We start from the raw sequence: 18,202 nt of genomic DNA, 5'->3' as shown, positions 1-18,202 counted from the left end.
TGACCCAAATATTCCACCTCTTGTACTCCAAAGAAACATTTGGAGGTTTTTTCATATAATTGTTTCTCCTCCAATAGTTTGAGCACTCTATCAACATGTTGAACATGATCCTTCCAAGACTTTTTGTAGATTAGTATATTATCAAAAAATACTAACACAAATTTTCTAAGGAAGGGTTTGAAAATGGAATTCATCAAACCTTGAAAGGTAGAAGGTGCATTGGTAAGGCCAAAAGGCATGACCAAAAATTCATAATGACCCTCATGAGTTCTAAATTTCATTTCTGGAATGTCTTCAGTCTTCATTCTTATTTGATGATATTCTGAGTGAAGGTCCAACTTGGCGAAGTAAATTTCTCCATGCAATTCATCCAATAATTCATCAATGACAGGAATGGGAAATTTATCTTTAATAGTGAGCTTGTTGAGCTCCATATAATCCAGACACATGCACCATGATCCATCCTTTTTATGCACCAATACTACTGGATCAAAGAAAGAACTTTGACTAGGTTGAATTATACCAACCTCTAGCATTTCTGCAACCATACGTTGAATTTCACTCTTTTGGGCATAGGGATATCTGTAAGGTCTGATGTTTGGAGGAACACTTCCTGGAATTAAATGAATAGCATGATCATGATCATGAATAGATGGGAGGCCTTTGGGAGTCTCAAATACCTTGGAATGATTGTCCAACGTGTTTTGGAGATCTAGAGAAATAGATGATTTCGATGTGGGAACCTCTAACGAACATAATTGTGCAAAACGCCACATTTTTCCTTGTTTAGAATCTTTGTCATGTTGTTAGTGCTGATTATCTTTCCCGGTTTCCCTGCGATACCCCTTAATTCAACTTCCTTTCCTTCTGAAAAAGAAAAATTCAAGAAAAGTTCTTGAAAATTAAAAGCTATCGTCCCCAAAGATTGTAGCCATTGGACTCCTAGTACAACATCAACACCACCCATTGGAATGGAAAGCATTGGACTATTCAACACATATTATCCCATGGATAGCTTGATATTATGGCACTTTCCAGAGCAATTTATGGTTCTTCCATTTGAAACCATAACTTGACACTCTGGTGCTAGATATAGGAAGTAATTCAATTCCTTCGCTATCTTACAATGAATAAAATTATGGGTACTGCCCAAATCAATCAACACTATTACCTTTTTCTTCTTGATATGTCCTTTTATCTTGATAGTTTGAGTCGTTATTTCGGCCAAGGCATTACAATATATGGTCGGATTCATTTATTCTTTCTCTAGGCTTTATTCCTAGTGTGTATCCTCCTCTTTTGATTTTTATTGTTTCTTTTCTTCTTCCTCTTCACAATCTATGTAAAATAATTTCTTCTTAGCACACTTATGACCTTTAATGTATTTGCTATCACAATTGTAACAAAGCCCTTTTTCTATTTTTTCTTCCAATTGTTGTTGTGTCAACCTTGTAGGTTGTGGAAGGCTAGGGGAAACAACACTTCCATCTTTATAGTTGTGATTGGTAGGCTTCCTTGTTTCCATATTTTTTCTTTCAATTTTTCTTGCCAACCCGAATGCTTTCTCCAATTAATCAGGTTCCCAAATGTGAACCTCGTGTTGGATGTTATCCTTTAATATCCCTATGAACATATAAATATTATGCTCCTATGGAATATATTCTACCCTTATATTCAATTTTTGGAATTCCTCAATGTGCTCCACCATTGAACCTTTTTGTTTGAGATTTATCAATTGGTGAAAGAAAGTGTTTCTTTTTGTATCCTCATAATGTGCTATCATTTCTTCCGTAAAAATTTCCCAAGTGACAATTTGTTTAGGAGAGAAAAGCCATCGATACCATACAAACTGATTTGGTTCCAAATATAAAGTTACAGTGCGTACCTTTTGTGTGTTTTGTACATTACGGAGATTGAAATATTGCTCCATCTGTAGTATCCATGTTACTGGATCCTTGCCATCAAACCTCCTCATATCAATCTTTGGAACATGTTGGGTATTAAATCCAATGTTAGAGTCTATGTAATCATGATTAACATTTATTTTTTTCTCATCACGAGTTCCCTTTACTACCCTTTCGCCATTAGTAAGCATTTCTTTTAGCAACTTTGTGAAATCTATCTTCAAATTTTCCATGTTGCCTTTAAGTTTTGCTTCCTCGCCATCCATCTTAGATTCCACGCCATCCATCTTAGATTCCATGCTATTCATCTTAGCTTCCATGCTTTTCTTTAAACCATCCATCTTAGCTTCTGTTACTTTTTGTAAGAGTGAAATTTGTTGCGCTTGGTCACGTAATTTTGATATATCATGTTGTATTTCTTCCTCTTCTTCATATTGAGTCAATTGTATCTCTGTAATTGCGAATCTCCAAGGTCTGAACATTCATCTTGTGGTATCCCTCTAAGTCCTCATTCCAACCCCATAAGTCTGATCAATATTGGATTCTCCAAGAAAGAGTTATTCCAAATCTCCCACGATGACCTAATTATAGACTTGTTCAGTAGAGAGAACTTGTACGAAGTTCCACGTATCACAGTTTCGGCCTTCGGACTTGAAACCAATACAAGGAAAACTAAAGTCCTTCCTCTTTCTATACCTTTTTACGAAATGTCAATCGTATGCTTAGAGAGAAAGTTATTTCGATTTTCCCCAGGTCACCTGTTTGAGATATAATTCGGTAGCCTGCAAAAACCCTAACTTACTTGGATCATATCTCTGAAGCTATAGCGAGACAATATCTGAAATTCGTACTCAAGGTTCATCAAGTTTGTGACTTAAATGGGTTTTAATTTTAGCTTCTAAAACATCATAGAAAATAATTTATAGTGAACATTCGATGATGACCTGTTTGAAGCAGTGAAACCCTAGAATCCAAAGCTCTAATACCAATTGTTATGCAACCAACTCACAAAATAGAAGAAAAGATAGCAAAATTACTTCAAAATCAGCGTCTTTGAGGGGGCAAGCTCTTGTACATTACACAAATGAACATTTCTTCGATGATACAAATGACAAGACCTCCTTCCTATATATAGGAGCCTAAGGGGTCACAATATAGTCAAAGCTGACATAACAATAATAATGTTAGGGCACAACAATAACAATAGTGGAATTCTATGGGGCACAATAATAACAATATGGGGACAACATGGGCACAAAAATAACGATAAGGGATATAATGGCAATAATAATAAGGGAATACACAAGTATTATAGGGGCCTAACAAAAGGATAAGGTTATCCCAAACTTTCCTATAAGTTCATGACCTTACTCCTCTGCACTGCAACAAGGCCTTCCTCCTCATCCCGCCATGTCTCAGTCAAGGAACCTTGACTCTGCATCACGTAGTTTCTTAGACGGAGATATCTACAACCTCCTCAAATACAAGCTTTGTCGCCACATAGGCTTCTTCTGTAGAAATTTTGAATAATTTAACACATATTCAACAGAGATTATCTTGATCGTACTATTTTGGAATACATACACAATACATAAGCTCCTCTATGTTGATCATCAATATAGCAGCATCAATAACAATAAAACATCAAGAGCATTCACACATTAACATAGTATGTATCCCGGGGAAAGCATCTCGCTAAAAACCCCAACTATTTGTATATTAATGATTGAGTCATGTAACATTACACATCATAATACTTCTCACAAGTATCTCCACCTCTGTTACACACAATACAGCTCAGATCTGATCTCCAAATCTCTTCCACTGCTTGCCTGCCTCCACTGCTCAATACCTGCTCAAGAACTGATGAGAATGGCTTACCAAACTCGTTTTTCACCTGCAAAATAGTCACTCACACTTTGTTGGACGTGAGCACAAGCTATAATGTGGGAAAATACGGGAGCAAACTCATTGGCATACTCAATCCCTTGATTGTGCAAGATCTGGTGCACAACTGATAGCAATCTGATTCTCTACCACATGTCCTTGTTGAACTGAACATGCACTGACATGCAACTGAGTTAACTGATGTATTCATTAGTTGTATTATGAGTTAATAACTTGTGAATTAATTAATAACTAATTCACCCAACTCATCTCTAGTCTATTTGCCAGTTAGACTAAATACAACCAGTTTAACAAAGCTAAACTGAACACAACTCCATCAACTCCACAATCAACTCCACCAAACTCAACTGATTGAGTTCTAACTGAAGTCATGCATGCAACAACTCAAATGACTCATAAGAAAAGCGTATTTCCTTCTGACAGCTGCATGTGCCACCTCTGTAGCTCAAACTGAAGTGCTCCAAGAGAATAAGATTAAGTTTATAGTCCAAATATTATTGTGAGATAATAATATTTGACTTTTCTATTTTTGACAGCCAGTCTAAAAATAGACTTTGATCACTCACACTTTGATCAAAAATAGAATTCCATCTATTTTTTCCTAACTTGATCAATCATCCATAAACAGCAACCTGCAATCCATAGACATGATCCATATGTCTAAAAATAGACATAGTCTAAAAATAGACTTGCGCCAAAAATAGCCTGCGGACCCACTTAGTGAAGGCGACTCTTTTCACTAAGCTCCATCATCTTGTTGCAATCTCAACACTCCCTCTCGACAAGATATGGATTATCAGCAACCCCTATCCTGCCTCGGTGGTACTCGAATTTGCTCTTGGTGAGAGCCTTCGTCAGAATATCAGCATCCTGATCCTCTGTTGGAATGTACGAAAGTAACATGATCCTCCGTTGCACACAATCTCTGATATGATGGTACCTGATGTCAATATGTTTAGATCTATCATGAAATACAGGATTAGCCGAGAGTTTAATGCAACTCTGGTTATCACAGTAGGATCCAAATGAGAACCGAACAAACCAACTAGGATCTTCCTCATCCATATAGCCTCGCATGCAGCCAAAATTGTTGCCATATACTCGGCCTCCGCTAAACTAAGTGCCACGGATCTCTGTTTCCTGCTGTACCAAGAAACTGTTGTCGATCCAATACTGAAGACCCCTCCTGATGTGCTCTTTTTGTTTGTTGGGCTCCTTGCCCAATCTGCATCCGTGAAGCCACATAGCTTCACCTCATCCTCCTGCCTGTACCACAAACCATATCCCGATGTGCCTCTCAAGTAGCGCAATACATGCTTGCCCGCCTTCTAGAAGAGCTTGGTAGGCTTAACCATAGCTTGTGAAAGCTGGTTAACTCCATAGCATATATCAGGTCGTGTATTGACCAAATACATCAGCGACCCCACCAACTGTCGATAAACAGTGGCATCCACTTCTTCTCCCGAAGTGGCATCCTTCTTCCTCCAACCTCCAGGAAGAGGAGTATCAATAGGCTTGCAGCCATGCATGTTGAACTTCTCCAGTATCTCCCGAGCATACTTGCCCTGAGAAACAAACAGTCCACCACTGCGCTGCCATATTTCCAATCCCAGGAAATAGTGAAGGAGGCCCAAATCCTTCATCTCAAACTCTGTAGCAAGATCCTTCTTGCATGACAGTATCAACAGCTCATCACCCGTTAGAATCAAATCATCAACATACAGTACAATGATAAGCAACTTACCCTCCACCACAACCTGGTATAGGTTCGGATCCGCCTCGCTCTTGGAGAATCCAAGTCCTGTGAAATAGTTGTCTATCTGTGTGTACCAAGCACGTGGTGCTTGCTTCAACCCATACAACGCTCTCTTGAGCCTGCACACATGCGACTCGCTGCTGAAGACTTAAAAGCCTTCGGGTTGCTCAATGTACACCTCCTCCTCAATGACTCCGTTGAGGAACGCAGTCTTCACATCCATCTGATGAATGTGCCATCCCATCTGCGCTGAGAGAGCAAGAATCGTCCGTATGGAAGAATACCTTGCGACAGGTGCAAAGGTCTCCTCATAATCGATCCCCTCAATCTGTGAAAAGCCTCAGGCAACAAATCTTGCCTTGTACTTCTCCACACTCCCGTCAGTTGCCTGCTTGACTTTGTAGATCCATCTCGAACTCACCACTAATTTCCCTTCCGGTCTAGGAACAATCTCCCATGCACTGTTTCTGACAATAGAATCATACTCTTCCACCATGGCGTCTACCCATGCAGGATCCTCCACAGCTTCCTCGAAAGAGGATGGCTCAGTCACAACACACTTGCTCATAAGAGCCATGTATCCAGTGTACTGATCAGGTGACTGTCTCTGCCTGCATTGGGTTGTAGGTGGTCCTACAACTTTCTCTGCATCTTGAGCCAGTCGCTCAGCTTCTGTCAAGCGCTTTCGCCCTCTGATGGTTGGCGCTGCATGAGTGGTCTCTTCCACTCCATGAACCTCGTCCTGTGGCTGATCCACATCCTGAAGCTCATCCTTAGGAACTAATAGCTCCTCATCTGCATGCAAGTGTAGCTCCCTCTCAAGCGAACACTTCATGGCTTTCTCCTCCTGAAATTTTATATCCCGTCACACAACAGTTTTACCACTGTCTGGCAAATACACATGATAGTTATGGGGTGTATCAGTGTACCCCAAAAATATCCCAACCTCTACAGTCGGCTCCAACTTCTTCCTGGCATCCTTCGTCACATGCATGTAAACGTTAGCACCAAAAATCCTCAAATGAGGAAGATCAGGCTTCTTACCAGAGTAAGCCTCCTCAGGTGTACTCATGCCAAGTATCCTATGAGGACAACGGTTCTGCACATAAACTGTTGTATTGCATGCTTCCGCCCACAAGTGAAGGGGTAGGCCCTGATCATGCAACATTGCCCGTGTAGCACCCACAATCGTTCTGTTCTTCCACTCAGCTACCCCGTTCTGCTGTGGGTTATGGGGAGCTATGAGCTCTCTACGAATCCCTTCTGTCTTGCAGAAATCCTTGAACTCGTCCGAGATGTATTCACCACCATTATCGCTCCTAAGAGCCTTCACCTTCTTCCCCGACTCCTTCTCGACCAGTGCTTTGAATTCACAGAACTTTGAATATGTCTCGCTCTTCTTCTGCATGAAGAAGATCCAGCACTTACGAGAGAAATCATCAACAAAAATCACATAATACCTGTGTTTTGTTGTCGAAGCAACTGAGAAAGGTCCACACACGTCTGTGTGAATTCTCTCAAGGATCGTCGTGGCGCGACTATCCTTCTCGTGAAAGGTGGCTTTCACAAACTTCCCCAAAGTACACCCCTTGCACTGATCTGACTGCGCAAGTGTGCCTTTAGGAAGCCCTGTAGTGATTTGCTGCAGTATCTTCAAGGCTCCATGGTGAAGGTGACCCAATCTCCTGTGCCACAACTCGCCATCATCCCGGCTCACCAATCCTTCTGCCTTGCCTGCCATTGTTGCACATCCATCTACATGCAATTGATAAAGGTTCCTCACTCGAACCCCTATCTTTCGGGTCTCACCAGTTGTCGTGCTACGCAGGAAGGCCTTTCCCTCGCTGAAAACAACATCATACCCCTTGTCTTCTAACATCACCACTGAGATGAGATTCTTCTTCAATCCTGGAACATGCATGACTTCCTTCAATACAAAGGGTTTACCAGACTCCCTCTCAAAGGAAATGGTACCGATACCGGTCGCACTGTATCTACCATCATCGCCCATCTCGATGTGCACTCCAAGATCTTTGTCCTCCATATCAGAGAACAAATCTCTATCTCCCGTCATATGAAAAGACGCACCACTGTCCAAGAACCACACTGATCCCATCACACTTGAAACCAAGCATGCGATCAATGAAAAATCAAGCTCAAACTGAGAAGCTAAGGCCTCTCCCCCTGTAGATCCAGCAACTTGCTTGTTCTTCTTCTTCTGCGGACAATTTGTGGCATAGTGTCCGTGCTGGTGACAGTGAAAACACTTCACCTTGGACATGTCCTGCTTCTTGCCTTTCGCACCAGAATTAGAAGCTTTCTTGCTCTTCCCTTTCTTTGCTTTGGCAGCCAAAGCACAATTCTCTTCATCAGCTCCCTTTGATGAAGATCCGTCCCTGGTACTCCGCCTGATCTCCTCCTACACAAGATCTGACCATAGTCTTTCCCATCCTGGAAACTTCTCCCGACCATTGACAGAGTCCTGATAGGAATGCCAACTCTTCGGAAGACCATGGAGAGCCAAGCTCACCAAGTCCTCATCATCGACAGTAACCCCCACACTTCCCAGCTCATCTCGACACTGAGTGAACTTCGTGAGATACTTGGGAATACTGTCACCCTTCTCGCATTTGATGTTTCTGAGTTTATCTTTGAGCGCTAGCTTCCTCTGATCGCTCTTGCTTTGGAATAATTTTGTTAATGATTTCCACATCAAATATGGAGTAGCCTTTCCATGGAGGCTGGACACAATGTGATCCTTCACGCCCTCCAACAGAATCCTTTGACATTTTGCGGTCTTCTTTTGCCAAACTTCCGCCTCAGCAGCATTAGTAGGCTTTGGGATATCCGTATCTATGAACTCCTTCAGCCCGTTATCATCCAATACTGCCTCCATCCTTTCCTTCCATGCAATATAGTTTGAGCTGCCCTCAAGAGCATACTCCAATCGCAATCCGTTGAAAGACATTACTGCGTTGTCACCAAGAAAACACTGCTGCAAATTCGAATTCCACCAGCAACCAACTCAACCGCCTCGGATCTAAGATTCGTGAGAACACAATATTTCTCGTACAGAGATTGACTGTATGGGCATTCACCGGATATCTCACCTTCCAAAGGAAGGATGAATCCAGAGGCTACCTGGCCCGATTACAGACTCTGCCTGAAGAAATAGAATGTAGACACTTCCTGAATAGTAGATCTGATGATCAACAGCTCTGATACCATGTAGAAATTTTGAATAATTTAACACATATTCAACAGAGATTATCCTGATCATGTACTATTGCGGAATACATACACAATACATAAGCTCCTCTACGTTGATCATCAATATAGCAGCATCAATAACAATAAAACATCAAGAGCATTCACACATTAACACAATATGTATCACGGGGAAAGCATCTCGCTAAAAACCCCAACTATCTGTATATTAATGATTGAGTCATGTAACATTAAACAGCATAATACTTATCACAAGTATCTCCACCTCTGTTACACACAATACAACTCAGATCTGATCTCCAAATCTCTTCCACTGCTTGCCTGCCTCCACTGCTCAATACCTGCTCAAGAACTGATGAGAATGGCTTACCAAACTCGTTTTTCACCTGCAAAATAGTCACTCACACTTTGTTGGATGTGAGCACAAGCTATAATGTGGGAAAATACGTGAGCAAACTCATTGGCATACTCAATCCCTTGATTGTGCAAGATCTGGTGCACAACTATAGTCACAACTGATAGCAATCTGATTCTCTACCACCTGTCCCTGTTGAACTGAACATGCACTGACATGCAACTGAGTTAACTGATGTATTCATTAGTTGTATTATGAGTTAATAACTTGTGAATTAATTAATAACTAATTCACCCAACTCATCTCTAGTCTATTTGCCAGTTAGACTAAATACAACCAGTTTAACAAAGCTAAACTGAACACAACTCCATCAACTCCACAATCAACTCCACCAAACTCAACCGATTGAGTTCTAACTGAAGTCATGCATGCAACAACTCAACTGACTCATAAGAAAAGCGTATTTCCTTCTGACAGCTGCATGTGCCACCTCTGTAGCTCAAACTGAAGTGCTCCAAGAGAATAAGATTAAGTTTATAGTCCAAATATTATTGTGAGATAATAATATTTGACTTTTATATTTTTGACAGCCAGTCTAAAAATAGACTTTGATCACTCACACTGTGATCACTCACACTTTGATCAAAAATAGAAGTCCATCTATTTTTTCCCAACTTGATCAATCATCCATAAACAATGTTATCTCAAAATCAAACCCTGATAGGCTGTTGGTCAAGTTGACTCTAAGTAACTATTTCAAACCTACTTTAGGCTGAGGCTTAGCCTCCTCAACCTGAGAGGGCTCTCTCAAAGGATTAATGATTTTGATTAAAGATAAGATGGCTAACTCTTATAGAACAACTGTGAAAAATATGAATGCTGGAAATACATTAAACAATTATCCATTGGGCTTATGGAGTCAACAACACCTCAAAATAACAGTGAACTCAACCTTACATAGAAGTCAGGGCACTCAGCATTTAGACATTCAGAACATAACTCATATGGGACCACAGTTTATAAATGCATACAGGAAATCAGAGCATAATCAGTGAATTCTGAGTGATTATACATCTATACAACTGTAAAAAATTAAGGAAGGACAAGATCAAACATTCTGAACATAGAAATCCTTCATGAATCCTGAGAAGTAAAGCCAAATTATATTACCGAAACTCTGTCTTTACATAAGCCAAATACAATGCTATGTCATAAAGTTTTTTCCAACCCCCATTACATTGCTGTTTCAGCTATATATAGAATTTTTATTCTAACTGATCGAGATTCCTCCTCCAGCATGAGGGGAATTCGATAACTACCTCTAATGACACCTATCAACTATTTAACTAACTAATAAATACAATAAAGTGCTGACTGGAGCTTTTTTAGAGTTCTAAATCTACTATGACTCTAACTCCATATTATATGCATGATGGCTTCTCCTCGTTCTTTGACAGCTGGTCCTCTTTCAGTTTGGCTGAGATGGCTGAGATGGGTATTTAATGCCCCATGTTGACCTTGGATGTTGAAACTTTTTAACTGCTCAGAAATATTAGGAGGTTACCCTTGCTTCTCGGCTTCAGTTTTTCCCAAAATCTTCGAATGCACAGAAGCATGTTCTTTAGCCTTTAATTACCCAAAATGTGGAAGACTGCCACGTTTTTGATGCGCTGTAAGCTTTGTCCATGAACATGCGTGCAGGCAAAAGTTTGTTGCAGGCAAACTGTTTGATATATCTTGAATGGTGATCAAGGGACTTTATAACAAAAATTTAAAATTGAATTTGAATATTCAACCCTTTAAAGTATCCACCTATCTTGACCTGATTGACTGTTGACAGCTCCAGATGATCTCTTGCATTCCCTTTAGGCGTTTCCTTTTCAAAATTCCTGCTCATAATTCAAACTGTTTGATTTACGTTAAAATCATCACTTTCAGCAGTTTCGTAGCGCGCTACGAAACTGCTGAGTTATTTAAAACAGTTTGCCTTTGACCCGAGATCTTTATCAACCGAATATTTGATTGCCAAAAACTCCCTTCGACTTTCCACATGTTGAACAGGGATTTATATTTCCTCAGAGAAATAAGATTAAGCAAATTTGTCAAAAATTTGAAACAAAACCTTACTTGAAGTGAAAAACTCATTTAGCAGGCAGCCGGCTTAGCTGTGTCTTCAAATCTTCAATTTGTTTCCTCATAGCTCTATTCCCAGCTTTCAGTTGCATATTAATCCTTCTGATATACTTGGCTTCTTTGATTGCTAGTACTGTCCAGGAGTGAAATTGTGCATGGCCATCAACCACTGAATTCAACTGAGCTTCTAGGGTTTCACTCCCTTTCCATAGAGCTTTATAATACTTTGCATGTATGACTACATGTTTTCTAGCGGCCTTCTTCAATTTGGCAATCTCATATTTAGCTGCTTCTAATTGGCTCTTTATGGCTGCTATATTATCTCCTTGCGATGTGATGGTTGTTTTGCTTGTGTTTTTCTGTGTCTCTTCCCCTGTTTCCTCTGTTCTTGGCAGTGCTTCCTGTACTTGCTAGAATCTCCTTGTCATAGGTCTTCTAGGTTTAAAAACGAATTCCTCAGCTGGCACATCAAATTTGAACCTTTTTGAGGCCTTGGATTTCTTGGTGCTTTCTTGTTATGACTGCATCAAGTCGATTGTGAAATCTCTGGTCGGTTGAGGAGTGAGGCCAGTCTTGCCTTGGAATCAAGCCATAAAAATAAAAGAATTCCAGTCTCTGTCTATCTTTTGGAGGCCATCTAAAACCAGCAGCTTGATCAAACCATGATGAAACAAAGAGGTTTCACAGTCCTCTTTCCTTAGCTGCACCTTATCACACATCTTACTCAAGCTACAGAACAAATAAAAAGGTAGGTCTATGGAGACTTTCCCAGTGAAATGCAAAAGCAGTTTGAAATGGTAAGAATAAACCTTGTTATACTTTCCTTCACAAGTCAAATATTTCTGTATGCAAGTGAGTAAAAGAGCATAATGTTCCTTGACATAATTCCTGGGCACTGCCTTAGTTAAATCTTCATTTACATATGCATCTTTTAAAAACTCCTTACACGGATTCATGTCAAATTTGAAATTTTTAAACCATTCCTCTTGTCCTCTTGGGATCTCTGTCACAGCAGATATCGCTTCTGGAGAAACCTGCACTTCTAACATGGCTACCTTTGAATTCAAACCAGTGAAGTTTAGTGCAAATTCTTTAGTTACCCGTGCATGCCCTCCTTGTAGCTTTTTGCAAAAGTTCTAGCACCCGGCGTTTTTAAACGCTTTCTTCACCCCTTCATCTCTCAGCGTTATATCCAGGCCCTCAGGTTCAGTCCTTAGACATTTGCCGGATCTGTGCTCTTTTTTCTCCATGGATTCTTCCAAATCTTCGCACACAAAGACTAACAACTCCGGTTGAAATTGTGATTCAGCTTCTTTTTAATTCAGCCTCGCTTGATTGTCAGCCTCGCTTGATTATCAGCCTCGCTTGAAATTTAAACTCTTCCATTTAAAACCTTTCAATACATAATCTTGCAGATTTGTCACTCATGCAGAACCTACGGTCATCATTAAGGTTTATGCACAGTAAAATTTCTTGGGAATGATACTTCATGCATATCAACAGATCTAGTGGTGGTGATAGTGGCAATGAGCATTCAAACGTGATAAGAGAGGTACATGAGCTGACATGAGAGGACATGACTGATGACTCCCCTAACGGACTTGACATTTCGGGAAAAATTCGCTACAGAATGCACGAATCCATGATTTCGCAGCGCTGTTAGTTTTAAATTTTAATGATGCGCTGCGAAACTGCCTAATCATGATGCGCTGCGAAATTGCTTAATCATGATTGCGCTGCGAAATTGGCGAATGGGAATTATGCTGGGAAATTACTAAAAGACACGGTGACTCAGATAAAACAAGATGTGGCTATAGAACAATGATGGGTGGAGGAGAACCAATGGGAGTTGAGAATGACTTGAGTTAAAAAACTCTTTAAAACTCCAAATCCTAGGGGAAGAAAATTAAAACGAAATTAAACTAACAAGGACCTTTGTCATCGGGCTAGGATAGAAAATTATATGCATCAAATTTTTAGTTCTAAGTGATAACAGTGGCTCCACTTGGGATAGTGTGCTCTTGTAGTACACTAAGAACTCGCAGGTCCAGTGCTTTGTCCAATTTATGAAAACATAAACAGAGTTGACAAGCATCCCTTTCTAGCTTTGTGAGCCTTCACCTCGGGCTTGAGCTTCCTGTTCAGCTTGTCATTTATTTGCAACAAAGAAAGACTAATAAAACGGTTATATAAAATGTTTGTGAGATACTTGGCAGAAATTCAATCAATTATAATGCTTTAGGAACCTGCCATTAACAGGTCCTCCAGCATATGGTGTTCCATCAATCTCTTGTAGAATGTAGGTGTTATTCCCATGGAAAGCAGAAATTTGATAAGGCCCTTTCCACAAATTTTCAAATTTACCATATTTACCTTTCTCTTCAATTCTAGCTTCCCATTTCAAGACTTTATCATGAATCTGAAATGTAACTTCTTTGATCTTTTTGTCGAATGCTCTCTTGATCCTGTTCTGGTTTTGTTGATGATTGTCAAACACCTCATTTCTTTTCTCCTGCAAAGCTATTAGCTGATTGATCCTTCGTTGTATAGCATTTGGTTCTTCTTCTAATCCTTGAATCAGCTTCATTACTGGTACCCCGAGGGATGTTGGAAATATAGCCTCTGCCCCATATACTAGCTCATATGGTGATGTTCCAATGGACCTCTTTGTGCAAATCCGGTCAGCCCACAAAGCATATTTCAGTTTCAAATGCCAAGCTTTTTTATTTTCTTGCAGCAGCTTCTTAATGATTCTCACAAGACTCTTGTTTGATGACTCAACCAAACCATTTCCCTGTGGATAATAAGCAGTAGAATGTCCAAGGGAAATGTGATACTGATGACAAAAATTAATTAACCTTTTAGACTTGAAAGCTTGAGCATTGTCTGTAATGATCTTGATTGGGCAACCAAATCTTGATAATATATTGTTTTCTAAGAAAGAAATAATCACTGAATCATTTGCTTGTCTTGTAGGTATTGCTTCTATCCATTTTGTAAAGTAATCAGTGGCTGTGAGAATCCAGCGATGCTGTCCTGATGAAGGAGGATAGATTTCCCCTATAAAGTCTAATCCCCACTGCTGGAAAGGTGCTTCAACATAAATAGGAACCAAGGGCATTGGCATAAGCTTTCTCTTTCCTTCAAACACTTGACATTCATGGCATGTGGCTATCTTTTTATAGATATCTCTAAACATAGTTGGCCAAAAATAGCCAGCTCTCAAGACCTTGTTTGCAGTGGCTTTCCAATAGTGATGTCCTCCACAATCCCCTTTATGAAACTCATCAATTACTTTATCAGCTTCTTCTTCAATGAGGCAGTTTAATAATATTCCTCCTGCATCTTTCCAAAACAAATTTTGGTCATACACAAAATATCTGAGAGATTTCAATTTGGTAAACCGAGCTTTGGATTTTGAAAGATTATCAAGAGCTCTATTATGTTGCAAAACAAATGCTATATCCTTGTACCATTCTGAGATCAAGAATTTTTCATTTATCTGGACCAATTCCTCTTCATTTTCAGAAATTTCTGAGATTTCTGTGCTTAAATTAATATCAATACAGTCCAAATTTGACTGAGTCAGCAATTTGGCTAGGCCTTGACCCTTTACCAACTTGGTGGGTTTGATCTCAATGTCATACTCCAACAGTTTTGCTATCCACTTTCCCCTTTTTCCATCTGGATCAGCTTGTGTAAGAATATCTTTTATAACAGCATTTGGCACGTATGCAACAATGTGAGAGTGCAAAACATAAATTATGAAATCTTTAATTGCTTTCACCAATGCATAGGCTTGCTTCTCTAAGATATTATATTTCAATTCAGCATTGGCCAATGTCTTGCTAAAGAAAGAAATGGGTTGTTCAGTACCTTGACTTCCTTTTTGCAATAAAACTCCAGCAATTGTGTCTTCAGAAGCGAATGTGAAGATAAGGAACTCCTTGGTAAAATCTGGGCTGATGAGTACTGGTGCTTGAGTAAGTGCCTTCTTGATCTCTTCAAATGATTTCTTTGCTTCAGCTGTCCATTTAAAATCTGCTCCTTTCTTTAACATTTTTGTTATGTTCTTGACAACTTCAGCAAAATTAGGAATGAATCTTCTAACAAAGTTCACTTTCCCAAGAAAGGATTGAATCTCCTTCTTACTCCTTGGTAGATCTAACTTTTGAATTGCACTAACTCTATTAGGATCAATCCTAATTCCTTCTTCAAAAATAATATGACCAAGCAGTTTGCCAGAAGTTAGAGCAAAAATACTTTTGGTTGGGTTTAGAGAAATACCAAACCTCCTACACTTCAGTAGGACCCTTTCAAGGTGCTTTAAGTGGTCTTCTTCTCTTTTTGAAAAAACTGTGATATCATCAAGATAAACCACCACTGGTTTGTCCTTTTCTTCAGCAAAAGCAATATCCATTGCTCTCTGGAAAGTGGCTCCTGCGTTCATGAGGCCAAAGGGCATCTTTGCATACATGAATGTTCCCCATGGTGTAGTGAAAGTTGTTTTCTCCTGATCATCTGGGTGAACAAGAATCTGATTATACCCGGAGAAACCATCAAGCATAGACATCCTTTGTGAACCAACAATGTTTTGCAGAATGAAATCCATTTTGGGGAGGGGGTAATTATCTTTCAATGAAGCCTTGTTTAAGTTCCTGAAGTCTATACAAATTCTGATCTCTCCATTCTTTTTCCTGACTGGTACCAAGTTAGCAAGCCAATTTGAAAATCTGATTGGGACAATAATTTTAGCATCAAAGAGCTTTTTCACTTCTTTTTCAATCAGTGGCATTAGAAGAGGATTAATTCTTCTTAACTTCTGCTTAAAAGGCTTTTCATTCTGCTTAATAGGAATGGTATGCTGTATGATTGAAGAGTCATATTGTTTCAAGTTAGCATAGCTCCATGCAAAAACATCAATGAATCTTTTCATCATCTCAACATATTTAGTCTTCATATCAGCTGAAAGGAATTTGGAAATTTTGACTATTTTAGGCACAACCGAGTCACCTAAATTGCAGTTTTCTACTTCCTCTTCATTAGCTTGTAGTTTTGGTGCTTTGAACACATCATTTTAATCAAATAATTTTTCAAGGGGAATGAGGCCTTTAGGGATTAAGTTGTTTTGTAACTGTAAGACTTCAGAACTTTCCTTTGACTCTATTAACATATTCTGCTGATCTATCTGATTGTGCTCAAACTCTTCTTTTAATTCGATGAAGTTCCTTACCTGCTGATCATCCTCAAAAACTTGCCAATTTGTGATATTATCCGGTATGACTGGTCTATGGCGAACCTCCACTTCATAGCTTTCAGAAGAATGCTTAGGAATAATAAAGAGACTAGCTGAAACAACAAGAGAATCTGCAATAGAGTTTTGATCTCTAGTTTTGATGCTGAAGGAATAGGATTGAAATTTTTCCAACATCTCCAACACTAAATTTCTGTATGCTCTCATCCTTGCATCCTTAGTTTGATATGTACCTTCTATTTGTTTAATTACCAATTCAGAATCTCCATAAACAGCAATGTTTTTAGCTTTCAACTTTATCAAGGTTTCCAAACCTAAAACCAGAGATTCGTACTCAGCCATATTGTTGGTACAGTCAAAGTTTAATTTGTATGAGAGAAACTTACTTTCTTCAGTTGGACTAGTGATCCAAATTCCAGCTCCTGCCCCTTCTTTTCCTGCTGATCCATCAAAGTATAATGACCAGCAGCCCATAATGTCTCTTTCATCTCCTTGCTTCCCTTCTTGACACTGATTTTCTACAGGTTTATCTTGTGATTCTCTTCCAACTGATTCGTTGAAAAGGATAGCTGACCCAAGACCAGTATCACATGAATAAATAGGAAAATTCTGAGGCTTATCCTTACTGCTTACCATGTAGGCCATCCTTGTCTCGCGATACAACCTCCTTTATTCACCAAACACTGGGATGGTAGCATATGTAAGATCCATCTGCATTGTGCCCTTGATTTTTGCTGCCCAGGACCTTGAAAGAAGCATCCCAAACTTTGGTGGAATGTCTGCAACAACAATGTCCATAACAGTTGTTTTTGCTGGAATTTGTGTGAGCCCCACAACAACATCCTTTATCAAACCAATGCAATGGACTCTTTTTGAATCAAAGGAAAATAAATCCTTATATGGCCTAGTTACCTCTAACCCCAGTCTCTCCATGATTACCTTAGGCATGAGATTATGTGATGCCCCTAAGTCTAACATAGCATTATGTAGAGTCATATCATGAATGCTAATGCTTACGTAGAAAGGGGGAAACTCATCATTTTGTTCATCCTCTAGTCTTGGACCCAAACAGATAATAGGATTATCTTCTTGTACATTTAGGATATCAGCCACTCCTGGTTGTGAATTAAGCATTTCCACAATTTTGCTTCTGCATTTGTCTACCTTGAGAATTTCATTAAAAGGGACTGATATCTTAATTTTTGCAATCTCATTCTCAAGATTAAAAACAGAAGTAGTCTTTTCAATTTCTTTAGGAAGAGAAGGAATTTGAATATCCTTTTTATCAAGAGGAGAATCATCTTTACCTTCAACCACTTTTGATTTTTCCTTTTTATCTTCAGCTGTCTTTGAGATATTCTTCTTGGGCTGTGCTTTATTAGCTGTAATAGGAACATCTCTGTTCCTAAGATTGTACTGCTTTTGCATCTCAAAAATAGCATGCTGATAGCCCTTTAAAAAATCTGAAGGCTCTTCTCCTGATTTCATCATGCTGGACTCATCATGTTCCTCCTTAGTCAAGAAAATTCCTAACATTTCTTCATCAAAACAATGGATTGATTCCTCAGGGACTTCAGGTTCATCTTCTTCATCAACCAAATTTTGTTGGAAGGGAGGTCTCACTGGAGGATCTGCCTGCTAATTTCTGTTGTCTCTTAGCCTTT

The sequence above is a fragment of the Pinus tabuliformis genome, chromosome 2_2 (assembly GCF_031772625.1).
Source record: "Pinus tabuliformis cultivar Carrire ecotype Pingquan chromosome 2_2, CPIR1, whole genome shotgun sequence".
In the NCBI taxonomy this organism is placed as follows: domain Eukaryota; kingdom Viridiplantae; phylum Streptophyta; class Pinopsida; order Pinales; family Pinaceae; genus Pinus; species Pinus tabuliformis.
The sequence above is the reverse complement of the archived record's forward strand: the minus strand, read 5'-3'. Positions refer to the sequence as shown.